General features: G+C 39.2%; 1 long non-coding RNA gene across 1 annotated transcript in view; it reads left to right on the top strand.

Moving 5' to 3' along the window:
* Positions 1-8808: 8808 nt before the first annotated feature.
* Positions 8809-16799, top strand: part of LOC140916890 (uncharacterized) — a 141011-nt gene continuing 133020 nt past the window's right edge. The window contains exon 1 of the long non-coding RNA XR_012160683.1: positions 8809-9005. This is a non-coding gene — a long non-coding RNA (uncharacterized LOC140916890). The remainder of the gene's footprint in view (positions 9006-16799) is intronic.

Genomic DNA, 16799 nt, shown 5'->3' with positions numbered 1-16799 from the left:
GAAGTTTCCCCCTCTATCTCCCTTTTATAAACATTGTTTTGAAACCATAATCCATTTTGCATGCTCATAACATCACGAAAGTACAGTTTCTGATGTACAAATCAGATTCAGTGTATGCATGTGGGGGCGGGGAAGGAAAGAGGCATTCTGAAGTAGTAGCTCTAATCAGTGCTTAGCATTCCAATTCTATATGATGCTGCACTTGCATAGAGCAAAAGCTTCATTAAACATTTTAAGTATATGCTTCAGTGGGCTTATCCGAGGAGAGAGAAGAATGATCTCCCACAGTGACTTGCACTGTAACAGAGGAGTGTGTGAAGCATTGCTTTTGGACAAGGTATACACAGCTCATATATCTCAGGGTGTCCTCGTCTTTTTCAGACTGCTGACAGCAGGCGCAGAACTGTAGTTAAACTGGTCTCACTGCTTTTACAAAATGAAAGTGTTAATTTCCCAAACTGATTTCTGTACCCACCTTCCTGAAGAGAATTGACAAAAAATTTACCTCGGAGTTAGAGATCCAAGTAGGAGGCTGAAACATTAAGAAGTCAGATGACTCCCCCCAATCCTCCATCACCAGATAGAAACAACACACAAGCAAGTGAAAGTGTTTCCAGCCTGTTTCCCTAGTTAACTCATGGTTCATTCAGCCTGATGCATCTCAAGCCACAAACTGCAGTAAGTAGCAATCCAGGAGTTGCAGCCTTTCTTATTCAGTTGTTGAGAATGGAAAGGATGATCGTCACTATGAATTTAAGGGATGGGAAGCACAGGGGGCCTCACTGAGAGACCTCTGAAGACTCCAGATAGTAAGAATGGGACATTCTGCTCCCCTCCATTTACTTCAGGTTGTCAGATGAAGGCACTGGGCATTCCCAGGTGGATTTGGTGTAAGGGTACAGTCTCTACTAAGTAATGTGTTTTCTGAAAAACTTCAGTGTGCACCTGTATATTCGCCAACTGCAGCCAGCACATACCGAGAGCTCCTATACAAAACAGAGTCTGGTTAAATTCCAGTCCAACTGTCCAAGTTGAAATACCATTCCAGCTTGCTCAGAGTTTAACTATTTTCCAACACACAAAAAGAATCCCCACTTGTGCTATATGTCTATGTGCTCTCGACATAGATCAAAGTTGGTGAATACTGTTCCACTATACCTTAAATCATCTTAATGCATAAAACTGATTCTCCCAAATCTCTAAGTACCTGCTGATAGCCCCCTTTCAGCTTGGATCTTTTTGCAAAACAGTTTCAATCTTAATTATCCTAATTGCTTACTCTTGAGTTCACTTAGATAGTGAATAGGCACTTGAATGGCACTCAGGAGACCTGGGTTCTATTCCCACCTCTGTCGCTGGCCTGTTTGATGATCTTAAAAGCAAATCAAGTCCCCTGCCTGTGCCTCAGTTTCCCCATCCATAAAATGAGGATAATGTTACTGAGCTCCTATTGTAAAGTATTTTGAGATGTATGGATGGAAAGTGCCTTGTAAGAGCTGGGTATTTTTATTTACTTTATTTTTAGTTGGCTGTTTGCAATGCTAGGGAAGCTTCTTCCTATGGTAGGTGCAATTTTATTTAAAGCCGATATTTCTTATGACTTCTAACAACTCTTCATTTGAATGATGTTTGCAAACTTGTTGAACTAGATATTCAGTGTAACTTGTGCACTGCATTTTTAAAAGTGAGGTCTGCTTTATTATGGAGCCTGGAAATGTTTAGAATGTGTAAATGGAAATGCTCTGAGAATATTTTTCAGGATGTTTGTGGAAATTATTCACTTGGCCCTCTGCCAGTTCTGTAGAAAGGTGTGAGTTCTACAAGCTGGAAGGGGGATGTTTTAATTTCTAATTTAGTGTGTGCATCCCAAGGGGTTCCAGCAATGTCCTAAACTCAAAAATCAATTCACAATTTTTGTGTGTAGTTATTTCACAGCATGTGTTGCTGTAGCTGTCCATATTTAACTATTAATGGCACCTCAGTCTGTGTATGACATGCATTACTGCTAGAGGATACATAGTGCAAAGAAACAAAGCAGGAAAGTTGTTCTAAGCTTGTCCTGGTACGTCTCAGGACAAAGAGTGATTTAAAAACAAGCCCTGAGAGAGAGAGAGAAAGAGAGAGAGTGTAACAGGAGCCCAAAATTCAGCTGAAGACATCATGGAAACAAGCCCCCTCCAATTTATTTGGAACTGCCTCGGGAAGCTTTTAAATCATGCAGGTTTTTTTGTTAAATGTTGTTGGGATATGTCTGAAAGGCAGCCTGCCCTCTGTGTGGCAACATGACAAAGTTTGTGAGTTTCCTCAGTTTGGTTTTCTACCAGGTTAGACCACAAAGACTTGTTAAGGAAACAGATTTTACATATTAGCTTCCTCAAGAGAGAAAGCATGTGGGTGTCGCTTTTCTTTTTTAAGGAAGTGTTCTGCCCATTCTGAAGCAATATGGTTTGGCTTTGAGCTCCTAAGGGGAGCGGAGGTGTTTGTGGGCATTTGCAAGCCTTTCTAGGAGCAAGAGGACTTGCTGTCAGAAGTGGCATGTCCCCAGGCTGAGCTGAATCTAATATTGTTGATGAATGCAAACTGTTCTAAGCCAATGGAGATCAGACTCAGAACAAAGTACAAAGAGAATGGATTATGTCATTCACTCTTATTACCTTAACTGATTATACATGGGGACCATTCCTGCCTTATGTCTAACAGGTAGAGTTTCTCCTTTTTGCTACTAAGGTAAAGTAAGTGTTATTTTTGCTCCTCTTGCACCCACTACTTCTTTCTTTTCTTACATTTTATGTATGTTTTATTAAAAAAATCCAGTAGAAGAAATACTTTCCTTACAATTGGTAATAGACAGTGATCAATGCCAATAGTAATAATAATCCCAGGAAGTGCAATTCTTAGTTACAATTGTGTCTTCCTTTCACAGAAGTTGTAATCACTTTGCCATTCTCTCTGTGAGGCGTGGGGGTGCTCTTTGTAACTGCTCTGCCTCCTTTTCTGGATGAGCAAAACACGAATCATGATACTTAACTTTTTTAAAGCGCTGTAGGATCTCTGTAGAATATGCCGTATGTACGTTAATTCCAAGGTTTGCTGACATAGCCTTGCAGTAAGATACGGAAATGGATGTACTGCAATGTGAGATCCATACTGTATACTAGAAAAGCTGGCTGAAAAGTGATAGTCTTGTAATTCTAAACTGGATACTGCATTGCAAAACTCATATGACTCGCATATTATGTATAGTTACTATAATATTAGTAAACCAAAACAGCCTTCCTGTATCTCTCTGCTTCACCAACTCCATTTCTTTTCATATCACTCCCGGATACCTATCTTGTTTGCCTTGGGCATGTCTCTAAATTCCTTTCTTCCTTTGCTACTTGGTAACTGTACTGTACACAGATGTTTATTTTACATAGAACCATAGAAATGTGAGGCTAGAAGGGATCTCAAGAGGTTATCTAGTCCATCCATTTGCACTGAGGCAAGAGCAAGTAAACCTAGACAATCCCTGACTGGCTTTGTCTAACCTGTCTTAAAAATCTCCAGTGACATGGATTGTACAATCTCTTTAGGCAACCTTTTCCACTAAAGTATCCTCATAGTGTGAGGGGCTTTTTCCTAATATCTCACCTGAATATCTAACCTGAATCTGCCTTATATTTCCATTTATTTCTTAATGCTGTGACAAATTGTATAGAATAAAAGGTACTACTTGAATATATATTATTTATGGTAATTGGATGAATGGATTGAAGCTTCAGGTTTGAAAGGTCTATGGCTTAATCCTCCCCTGCTCCTGAGCTTTGCTTTATGGAAGAGCCATGGAGCCAGGCCGGATTCAGACAGCTGTGGCTCCTTGGTTCTGTGCTAGCCTAAGGATTGTTTTAACTAGCAACATTTTTTATGGGTCCTATAGGAGCTTTGTAGGAATAAATAATAGACTCATAGACTTTAAGGTCAGAAGGGACCATTATGATCATCTAGTCTGACCTCCTGCACCATGCAGGCCACAGAATCTCACCCACTCCTATAACAAACCCCTGACCTATATCTGAACTACTGAAGTCCTCAACTTGTGGTTTAAAACCTTCAAGGTGCAGAGAATCCTCCAGCAAGTGACCCATGCCCCACGCTGCAGAGGAAGACGAAAAAAACCCCAGGGCCTCTGCCAATCTGTCCTGGAGGAAAATTCCTTCCCGACCCCAAATATGGAAATCAGCTAACCCCTGAGCATGTGGGCAAGACTCACCAGGCAGACACCCAGGAAAGAATTCTCTGTAGTAACTCAGATCCCACCCTATCTAGTGTCCCATCACAGGCCATTGGGCATATTTACTGCTAATAGTCAAAGATCAATTATTTGCCAGAATTAGGCTTATCCCATCATACCATCCCCTCCATAAACTTATCAAGCTTAGTCTTGAAGCCAGATATGTCTTTTGCCTCCACTGCTCCCCTTTAAGGGCTATTCCAGAACTTCACTCCTCTGATAGTAAGAAACCTTCATCTAATTTCAAGTCTAAACTTCCTGATGGCCAGTTTATATCCATTTGTTCTTGTGTCCACATTGGTACTGAGCTTAAATAATTCCTCTCCCTCTCCGGTATTTATCCCTCTAATATATTTATAGAGAGCAACCATATCTCCCATCAGCCTTCTTTTGGTTAGGCTAAAGAAGCCAAGCTCATTGAGTCTCCTTTCATAAGACCGGTTTTCCATTCCTTGGGTCATCCTAGTAGCCCTTCTCTGTACCTGTTCCAGTTTGAATTCATCCTTCTTAAACATGGGAGACCAGAATTGCACCCAATATTCCAGATGAGGTCTCACCAGTGCCTTGTATAATGGTACTAACACCTCCTATCTCTACTGGAAATACCTCGCCTGATGCATCCCAAGACTGCATTAGCTGTTTTCACATCCATATCACATTGGCAGTTCACAGTCATACTGTGGTCAACCAATACTCCAAGGTCCTTCTCCTCCTCTGTTACTTCCAAGTGATGCGTCCCCAGTTTATAACAAAAATTATTATTATTAATCCCTAAATGCATGACTGTGCATTTTTCACTATTAAATTTCATCCTATTACTATTACTCCAGTTTACAAGGTTATCCAGATCTTCCTGTATGATATCCCGGTCCCTCTCTATATTGGCAATACCTCCCAGCTTTGTGTCATCTGCAGACTTTATTAGCACATTCCCACTTTTTGTGCCAAGGTCAGTAATAAAAAGATTAAATAAGATTGGTCCCAAAACCGATCCCCGAGGAACTCCACTAGTAACCTCCTTCCAGCTTGACAGTTCACTTTTCAGTGTGACCCGTTGTAGTCTCCCCTTTAACCAGTTCCTTATCCACCTTTCAATTTTCATATTGATCCCCATCTTTTCCAATTTAACTAATAATTCCCCATGTGGAACTGTATCAAATGCCTTACTGAAATCGAGGTAAATTAGATCCACTGCGTTTCCTTTGTCTAAAAAATCTGTTACCTTCTCAAAGAAGGAGATCAGGTTGGTTTGGCATGATCTACCTTTTGTAAAACCATGTTATATTTTGTCCCAATTACCATTGACCTCAAAGTCCTTAACTACTTTCTCCTTCAATATTTTTTCCAAGACCTTGCATACTACAGATGTCAAACTAACAGGCCTGTAGTTACCCAGATCACATTTTTTTCCTTTCTTAAAAATAGGAACTATGTTAGCAATTCTCCAGTCATACAGTACAACCCCTGAGTTTACAGATTCATTGAAAATTCTTGCTAATGGGCTTGCAATTTCATGTGCCAGTTCCTTTAATATGCTTGGATAAAGATTATCTGGAGCCCCTGATTTAGTCCCATTAAGCTGTTCAAGTTTGGCTTCTACCTCGGATGTGGTAATAGCTACCTCCATATCCCCATTCTCATTTGTCATCCTACAAATGGACAACACTGATGGGAGCCTGTCCCTTCCTCTTCCTGCACTGGATATACTGTTAAAAAACCAAGAGGAGCTGCTGTAGAGGCAAGATCTTAAAAAAACATTCATGGTAGCTGTAATAATAACCACTTCATAACATGGAGCCCACTTAGAACTATTGGCAAAAATGCCTAAAATGGAATCTGCATCTAATAATATGTAGAATATCTTATACTTTCTCCTACATCCAAGGGTATCTATTTTATTTGAAATGTTTATAGTATGGATTTCTAGTATCTTTTGATGATCATTTCCCTCCTTTATCTCTGACTCTTATAATACAGCTTTTCTGTGTCATCAAAATTCCCTTTTGTTTTTCCTATTCTTTCTTTTAGTAATTTATTATATTTGTGCAGAATGGTCATGTACACACATGCGTGCGCGCACACACACTCTAATTGTTACATTATAGAAAAGTCAGAAGTGACTGTGTGATTTAAATTGGTTTCCATTGTCTCCATTTTATTGTGCTTTTGTTCCGATTTAAACCAGCTCACTCTACTTTTGAAAATCAACCAATTACGAACAGTGTTCTGTTTACCCAAAGTAGAGTAGGTGATGTAAAGCTACTACATAAAGATATAATATGTGCTCAATCCTTCCCCTATTTAGATCTTGTTTTTTGAGCTTCCACAAACAAAAAGGAAATATGCAGTTGTTCGATCAACATTCTCTGTCCCATATTGTTCACTCACCCCTCCATCGTCCAAAAGAAAGTGACTAGGGGATTTTAGATTTGCAATGCTGAAGTCTTGTTGAATGTTGAATGTTACTATCTCTTCTCCAGTGGAGATCACCCCTTATTTGAACTGGAGGCATCATGCTTCCATGTAACTGTGGTCTATTTCTTTGCATCTGGTTTTCTTTTAATTAGCCTTTGAGTACCCTAGTTTATCGATCAACCAGGGCAAAAGGAAATGAATCTCTCTGTAGATATCCTTGAGTTCTGCAGTGTGAATGTGGGTTTTGTACATATTTTTCTTTTTTTCCTGAGTTATTCTGACCTTAGCTAGGACACATCCATTTCCAATTACAAAGTGTTCCTTTCCATGCTGTGGTGACCTGAAAGCACACTTCCCCCAGGATTCTGCACTAGCATAAGCAGGAATTATAGTGATGTCATCCTGAACAATTAGGGAAGAAAATTAGACTTGAAATTTATTTTTTATTAACCAATCAAAATAAATATAACCATGCAAATCCTGGCTGTTCTGCCAAAGCCACAGGGGAAGGTTCTATTTTAAGAACCTGAACAAACTTAGCAGATTCATTGGAAGTACTGCAACTGGAAGTGACTCAAGTGAACTTTTATAGGAAAAGTAATTTCAGCTGCCTGAAATCGACACACACACTTTCTTGTTAGTTTCCATTGCAAATCAAGGGATGGTGAAAAATGAAACTGAAGTTGGGAAGTGACTGAGGGTCACAGTGATTCCCCTTTCTGTGCTAAACAGTAAGCTCTGCTGATATTAATCCTACTCTGTAGCTTCAGTAAACAGGTATGCCGGGTTCATTCTATACTAGCATCTAGCAGAAAACAGAAGCGAGCTGCAGAAGTCAGCCTGCTAGCAAACTGACACTCATTAATGCCAGTTCTTCCAGCCATTCATGTGCTTCTATGCAGCTTTAGTATCATTATTGTGCATACACTTCAGTGATTATAGTTATCAATGCATACTCTTTTGTTTAAAAAAGTGTCCCGCCTCCCCCAGGAGACTGGACATGTCTGTGTTTTGCAAATTTTACCATACACTTCCCAAGATCCTAAACAAAGAGACTAAGTTTGCTGATGGAGGCACACAGAGGGCCAAATGTTTAATTTGGCATTAATCAGGCCTCTGCTTTCCCTCATGCTAATTGCAGGGGCAATTTGGCTCTCTCAAGTATCCAGGTACCTGACTTGCAGAGGTAATGAGGACTGGGTGACAATAACTGCTCCTGCAGTAACTCAGGGCCCATAGGTGGAGGAAACTGTTTAAAAAACAACCCAACAACAAAAGAAAAAGACAACGTGCCTCATAGTCAATTTGGAAGTACATCCCCCAAAATAAATGGAACAATACTGATGGCAGCTTTATAAAAGGATATTATCCCACTTTAGAAAATATCAGCTGTTGCTGTGAAGCAATGGAAAAATCGATAATGGATCCAAGCAGCATGGAAAATTAACTTTTCTATTTAGATTGTAACCTGTCTTCATTCTGCAGTATAAACAGGAGAGGAGTCTAGCCAGATGTTCTTTGTCAAGGCCCCACAGCTTTATTATTTGCTTCCCCCTATGGTGCACCAGAGCCTCGTCTGTTAACCTTCTAGAAACCTTGCAAAAGGCCATCTTGTCCCCCACACAACACATTCTGAGGCAGAGGCTTGGAAGGGTTGTATTAATTTGCCTGCTGTGTAGGCAAATACTGTTAATATCAAGTCTGCTGGGGGGAATCTGTGTGTTTTCTGACATTATGAAACTTTCAAATTCTTAAAAGCAGCCAGAGCATGGGGGAAGATGTCTCAATGACTCTAAGCATCCAAAATAATAAATCCATATCTGTCTGCCAAGCAGATGGCTGGCTTTTAATAAAAACAAGGTCCTGACAGCCAGCTAGCTATTCAAAACATATTAACTTTGAAGATAGCTGTCCATACTGTTGAAAGCTATGGCCTAGATTCTGAGTAGGGCTGTGTCCCCATGCACTGTTGTACGGGACTCAACTCTCCCCATGCACCAGTACGGCCTTCCCAGACCTTGAGTCTTCAGGGAGAATTGTGTACTGCACACCTGCTACTTTCCTATGGAGCGAGTGAGCAGAAGCATGGCTCTTCCTTCCCCACAATGTGCCATGTTCAGCAGAGCCAGCACAGGGATCAGGGGATAGTGATTTTGCTGCTGGTAGTAGGCTAGTAGCAAAATTATATCCCCTAGACTCTACTTTAAGCTAAATGGGTATTTCAAGGATCACCATAAGCTTATTACTGAGATTGCAATATACAGTGATCAATTAAACATCATATGGGAAGCAGAGGTGAAACTGGGACCTGCATAAGGTAAGTGATCTTTTTTTTGCAGATGTCTGAGAAGTTGCAGAAACCTAGCCCAGTGTTGACCCCAGTGTTTATAAATCATCTCTATTAAATAACCAGTTATTAAATTAATGTTACTGGCTTTCTGTGTGTCTTTCTCATTTGAGATTTGAAATAAAACCTTGTCATCTTTTTTTCCCTCATGCTCTTAGAACATTTCAAGATGGGAGGATTGTTAAACAAAAATAGACTAATATGCAACAAAATTTAGCCACTCAAGCATTGCGCTGTGATGTGATTTCATCCTTCAGTTTTTTTTGCTTTAGTAGACTGAACTTGAGAGGAAAATGTGTTCGAAGGCTCTGAACCTGTAAAGACGTAAATACATGTTTAACTTTAACTATGTGAGTAGCTCTGTTAAATGAGGACTCGTCCTGTGATTAAAGTTTAGCACTTTGTAGGCTCTGGCCCCAAATGACTGAAATGCAAGTTTTGATCATATTTTCCTTTTGGCTAAATGGACATCTGAAATGGCAGGTCAGGATAATTTGTGGAAGGATGTCTGGCTAAATCAAGCTCTCTGCAGGGTATTCCAAATACGTTTTCAGGTGACAAGAAGCACTTGTGTAGTATTAACATGAAATGTGTTAGCACCTCACCAAAGCTTTTGACTTCCTACAGAGTTGAGTACTGAATTAACAGAGACAATGTTGTATTATTTAACTGAAGCTGACTTGTGCTTGTGATTTATGAGGATCTCATTTCCATCTGTGACACAATCAAAATAAATGGATCAATTAAAGTAATCTTGAGGTGTATAAAGAGCAGTTTGTATTATCGATGCAGAATTTTTTTTATTTATTTTTTACTATTTGTGTCATGCTTAGTATGAACTAAAAGGTAAAATAAATCAGGGTAATAATAAATAGTCTAAATATTTTTTAAGACAGCCCATTACGGCTGTTGTTTGGTTTCTCTTTGTTTCTGTTTCTTTATACCTACTTTACTGTAAGAGCTTTAAATGTCTTAAAGGTACAAATCACTGGAAATGATCAACAGCAAGATGTGAGATTAGTTCCAGTTATGATTGGTTTAATAGTTTTAGCTGGGGGTTTGTTGTACCTGGAGTCACTGAGGGATGAAATTGTTCTTACCTCAGTAGTTTCAAAAGATTAAACCAGAATTTCCTTTACTTTAAGATAGTCTCTGGATCTCTCTGGCAACTGTGTACAGCAAAAGATGGGTATAAACACAAGTCCCAGATCTGAACTTTGAGAAAGTTTTGTTCCAGATCCAGATTTTGTGTGTTTGTCCCATTTCTACGGAATCAATAAAAACTATAATGGCTGTCCACTATATAGCTCTATGGCAGAAGAAATGTAAAAACTAGTACAGTAACTGTAAGACATGCAAGGAAGTGATACACAAATAACTCACTTTTTTAGTTTGGTGGCTGAAGAGAAATCTCTAAATAAAAATTTTGTTTAGTGGCTTCAAATGATGTTTTTTAAAACACTTTTAAATAAAATTCAGGGAAATTCCAAAACAATATGTCTTTCTGAAACGTAAAACTGAAATGTTCCATTTTAGAAATGCTGAAATGAACAGTTCTGACAGTTCTGAAAATATTTTGAGACATAACCATTTGCCCAAAACAATCAAAATTCAGATTATTTTGGTAGATCCAGATCTGGATTTTTCAGTGAAGAAAGGTTTTGCACCAAATATTTGTTCCAGGTCTATTGAAAACTGACTATCAGCCGAGTCAAGTTTAGCTTAGCAGCTAAACTGTGCCATAGATTTCCTGTATGAAAGGCAGGAAAATAACTTAATTTTAGAGTATCACCTTTTCTTTGTCAAATAGGGAGAATAATGCTTATTTCACATTAGGGCTTTGAGGGCAAATTAATTAATGTAAAGAATGTTGAGATCTTCCAATTAGAGTTTCAATAGCAAAGTACCATGCTATTCTAATAACAATTTTTTATTTCCATTTTGCAACCACATATTGGTTTAATGCAAATATGTATCCACATTAAAATGATCTTTTATATTTTTGCAGTTGTATAATGGCAACTTCATAATCGCAGCAAGAGACAGTATTAGATATGTATCCCGCTCCTACAGTATGTTGCCACTTCATAGTTTTGGCCCTCTCCCTAAGAACCCACAGAGGTATGGTGCTAATTCCAGCAAAACATGCTGTCCACCTTGTTATCTTTTATTGCTCAAATAATCTTGCAACTTTCTAGGGTGGCCCTCTGGATTTCATGACTGATGAATTTTTTTTATAATCCTGAATTTCAAATTTGTATGGCATTGATTTGGGGTAAGATTTTCAAAAATGTCCAAGGCACTGGGGGTCAGATTTTGAAAGTATTTAAGCACCTGAAGATGCAGATTGGTGCCTAACCTGCTTAATTGTTTTAGAGAAAAACAATAGGTATCTAATTCTCGCTGAAATCAGGAATGTCAGCATGAATAAATGTAGAATACCCGTGTTCCACTACTTTCCACCTACAGCAACCCCTGGCACTGAAGTGAATCTCAGTTTGAGGTATCCTGGAGTGAAAATTAGAATAAAGATCCAAACAAATATTAGTGTTATCTTTTATTGAAGCCCTTCATGGTGTAGAGTAATGAGATGTACTAAAGAAAGTGAATCTGCCTGTGAGATTCCTATAGAAATCCCCAGCCAATTGTTTGATTTTTCTTTTTATACTCAAGCGTATTAATGTATATGTGGGAGCCACATAATACTCATTGCTGTGTCATCTTCTTTATTCATATTCCAACAACTACCTCCGAAGGAACATGTCTTTGGAAAAAGATCTTTCTTCCCATGAATCTCTAGGCTTATAGTCACTAAATGACAGTCCAAACATATTTGCTGCTGTTTAAGATTTTAACCTGTTAACTGTGTGACAGTACATACTGATCAGCAACCTTCTTTTAGCTTAAATACATATGGAAGCTTGGGAATGATGCGGGTAATTCTTTGCACTCCCTGATTTTTAGACCCCTTGAATAATTTAGACCAAATCCTAATAGTAGTTCAAAACAGAAATATAATCCCCATACTTAATTGGACTGGAGACAGAAGTATGAAAAACTATTTAATTGTGAAATGCATACTGCACACAATTAAATTTTATATTATAAAAATGCATGTTTTGAACAATGTTCAATTTTAGAGAGGGAGCTGCCTGGACAAATGACTAGAGCATGATTTTAGAGAGAGAAGGTGGGTGAGAAAAAATCTTTTATTGGACCAACTTCTCACAAGCTTACACAGAGCTTACAACAAGCTTACACAGAGCTCTCACCACCATAACAGAAGTTGGTCCAATAAAAGATTTTGTCTCACCACCGTGTCTCTCTAATATGCTGGGGACAACATGGCTACAACTACACTGCATACAGCATGATTTGTCATACAATGAAATGTGTCTAAAGAGCTCAGTCACTAGATGATCACCTTCAATATCTGAGCCAAACATATCCCTAGGTTGCTGCACATTTACTGGGTAATCATCTTCCCAGCAACTCCCTTAGGAAACCATCTCCTCACTGAATGCTGTTTGCCATGCAATGGTCCTGGCACCTGCACTCTCCTCTCAGTGATTAGCTGGCTACAGAAACCATAGCCCCTACAAGGACGCAAATAGATTAGCAATGTTGGAGATTAGCACAGTAATGAACTGTGTTGGAGATGGCTGTATGAGACACACAATTGATTTTATGGACTCTCAGTAAAGAAAAAGATCTTGAGGAGGACCTGAAAATGGATGAGTTTCAAAGGATGGAAATACGCACATGTTCACTCACTATGCGGTCTTTGTACCTTATTCTGGTGAAAGTTTTACACTTACCGTAGATATAAATGACTGAGGTCTGACAACTTTCAGGGTTGTGTTGGTTAAAAACCATGTGACACTTTTCCCCAGTGTGGATGAGACTAGTCTTTTCAGAAGCTGGATCAGAACAAATGTTTTATTTCATGGGAAAGAATCAAAGGAATGAATTGCACCAAGGGGAGGAGAAAAAGAAAAGCCACTTGACAATGGCAAGGCACTTCTCCCTCCCCACTGTTTTAGAAGCCACACCACCTGCAATCTACAAAACTAATCAGAAGGCATAGTGACATCATGACTATTTTAATTCACATAGCAAGTTCTCAATCAAGGAACAAGTAGGCAAAAGCAGAAGGTTGTGCTGTTTTTAGACAATGCACGCCCACAGATCCCTTTGAAAGACATTTATCTGTAGTTCTTCCCATCTAATACAATCTCCATACTGCAGCCAGTGGCTCAAGGTTTCATTCAAACAACATACTTACAGCAGCGGAAAAGATAGCTGTGGTATCTAATGACATGCAGAGATGCTGACAAGAATGTTTTAACGGCTTATTTTAAAAAATGAAGCAATCTATTGGATTAATGGGTTTGGGAGAGGAGTGCAAGAAGAAACCATAAAAAATCCTTTGCTCATGCTGTTTTATCTTTAAATTTAATTTTTCAGGCTTAGTGGTACATGATATACTGAATGGCTTTTATATTGGTGTGTCTGCATGTTCAGCAAGCAGCAGAGAATATTTCAGTCCATCTTTCAAGATGTCGTATCTACTGATTTAAAAAAATGCACGAAACACAAATGGACAGAAGAACCTGCTTCAAATGTTTGGAACTCCCAGCCCTCCTCCCACCCCGTCCACTCTCCAGTGATGGCAAAATGATAATGAAGAGGAAAAATCATGCATACTTTGTAAAATATCTCTAAAGAAAACAATGGCCTTCTAAGGACCTCTATTTTCTGTACAAAAAGAATATTTGCTGGGATAAGTGACTGAAAATAAGACACCTTGTCAGAAACACTAGATTACAAAACTGATTATATTGATGGGCCATTGTAGCCCCACTGACTTTTCAAACAATTTCCACCATCATTTTCACTAGTAATTACTATTTTCACTACATTTTAACAAAACATTCTAGTTCTAAAACCATTGCTACACGTTTATAACAAAAGACAACTAAAAACCTGGCACTCTTGTTCAATTTTCTGGTCACCATGGGCCTGATCGAAAGCACACTGACATCAGTGACAGTCTTTCAATTCACTAGGTTTTGGACCAGACCCAAGGTGCATCTTGGCTTCAGTTGGAATGGTTTATTTAAGCTCTGAACTCCTTGGGGTAGGCACTGTCTTTCCTCTGTGTGTGTGTGTGTGTATCTATATTTTACAGTGCCAAACAAGCCTTTGACACAGAACAAATAACTGTTTGCTGTTCACCCCCATTCTAGTGGATACAAATTGTGAGGCAGAAGAAGGTAGAAAATTAATTATAACTCAAGGCACACTGCATGTTTGACTCAGAATTACCATATGATTATGAACAATTGTATGAATCAACGTGTCACTCTTGGGAAATATTGTGTATTCATAAATTCATTTGAAATTACAATGTTTTATATAAAGTAGCATTGAAACTGGCTGAAGAGATTCAGTCTGCAAGGAGTTATGTTCAGACAGATGTTTGGAGCTCCAGTTACTCACTTTGACCAGGTTCTGAGCTGGTGAATTTCCTAATCTTGAATGACAAAGTTGGGTGAGGCAATATCTTTTACTGGACCAACTTCTGTTGATGAATGGGAGAGAGAGAGAGAGAGAAGTTGGTCCAATAAGAGATATTGCCTCCCCCACTTTGTCTCTTCAATATCCTGGGAATAACACGGCTACCACAATACTGAGTACAACTAAGCTTGGATGGACAGCCTGAGAAGTGGTTACCCCATGACTTCTCAAAAATAGCTTCATTGGAGACCTGGTCAAATAATACAAGAATAGATTGGTCAGTATTTTTGTGGCTAAACTTAGTGGCTTCACTGTTTTTATTCCTCTATTATTTTCCATATTAAAGGCAGTGGGGGTAATGCTGCTTATAGTTAGGTTTGCCCAACATTTTCCAGTGAAGACCATGTTTTCAGTTGGCTATAACTCTGCCAAAATTGAATAATTTGGGCTGAAATTTTCCATGCCAGGAATCTGCCTCAGGCTTTTTTTTGAGTTTCATTTTAATGGCTCAGCTGTTTCAGAATGATATTATGGACAAATGTTGTTTAAAAAGTCTTCCCACTGTTGATAGGTACACTAGAAATTTGGCAGGGATGTTGACCTGATGTCAGGGATGTGCCTTTTGCTATCCCTGGGAAAATCTACCCAAATTTGGCCAAGTTGTAAGCTTCCAAAATTCACTGTTTGCACCTGTCTGGTAGAGACTTAGAATTTGGCAGCTAAATTCTCTGAAGATTCTGCCCGCACTGAGCGTGCTCCAGCCCCGGGTAGCAAGGGCTCAACAGGAGTTTTCTTGTAATTGCTCATCCAGGCAGCCACAGGCTGCTTTAGCACTGGGCACCAAAACTGAGAACAAGGAAACTATCTCCTGTGCACAGGGTGCTCCTCTTACTAGCACCCACTATGTGATCATAATCCATGAACACAAGGGGGATGAATTATGATTGGCGGGGGCAACCTAAATGCTGGTACAGTATTTCCTTTTTCTCCTAGCTTTTCAGTGATTTACAATGCAAACTTAATGCTCTATTTTGTGTGTGGACATAATATGTGTTACATTAACCTAGGAAACTCAATTGAGGATCAGGACCCCATTGTGCTAGAAGCTGTACAGACAAATAAAAGGACAATCCCTGACCCATAGAGCTTATGACTGTAAGGTGTCAGGCAGGATGAGATGGGGGATGAAACAGAAAACTGATTAGGGAACATGGAAAGATGAGATAAGGATTATTAATCTGCAGAATTTCCAAACTGGAAGTACACTATTTGCTGTTTGGCATTTGTTGTTTTCTCATTTTATAAAACATTGTTATTCAGTCACTGAGCAAAAAGAATACCAAGTTACTTAACTGATCAGGTCTCCTTGCCTCTCCCATCTCTTGAGCTGCTACCTTCCAGGACTTTAAGTCCATCAGAACAATTTCTTCTCTTTCACTCTGAGACACCACCTCCACTGCTTGTTTTTGAATCTCTCCATGACTGTGCCCCTTCTCCATTCAGTCTGCTGCACTGAGTTCCTCTCCTCCAACTATGGCCTCCATCCTCTTTAATCTGGTTCTGCCTTTTTCCGAAACTGCTGAAATCACTCTTATTGAAGTCTCCAGTGACAATGACCTGACTAAATCCTCACACCTCTATATTCATCCTCCCCAGCTTCTCTGCAACCTTCGACCTGGTTGATTACCTCCATACATCATGTCATCCAGTGGCTTTCATGATTCCATCCTCATCTTTTTCCAACCTCTCTGATCACTTCAGTATCTAATTTGATGGGTCTTCTTCACATTTCTGCTTTCTACTCCCTCTGTACACCCTGTTTTTAGGTGATCTTATCCACACTCATAACTTTTAACGTTTTTATACCAGTGTCTCTCTCAAATCTACCTTCAGATATTTTTATGGTTCTTATCCCTTTAGTATCTGACAAGGGAGTTGTGAACGACAATTTTTCTTTCTTTCTTTTTCTTTCTTTTTCTTTCTTTCTTTCAACAGATGGGGAATTAAGACACAGAGATACTAAGTGACTTGCCCCAGGTCCCATTCATGGTAGAATGAGAAATTGAACCCAGCCCTCCAGGGTCCTACGCCAGTGCTGTAACAGCAAGGCTTGCCTATTCCTGATCTGTCGCCTCCATTCAGCACAACATCTTGGTCTTTCTGATATCACCTTGCAGTTGTCCTATCAAGAGCTCAGACTAAACATGACCAAAACTTTGTTCCTTGCAAGTTTTCCTCCATTCT

Source organism: Lepidochelys kempii, chromosome 9 (assembly GCF_965140285.1).
Source record: "Lepidochelys kempii isolate rLepKem1 chromosome 9, rLepKem1.hap1, whole genome shotgun sequence".
Taxonomy (NCBI): Eukaryota; Metazoa; Chordata; order Testudines; family Cheloniidae; genus Lepidochelys; species Lepidochelys kempii.
This window is presented reverse-complemented; position numbering and strand designations above follow the sequence as displayed.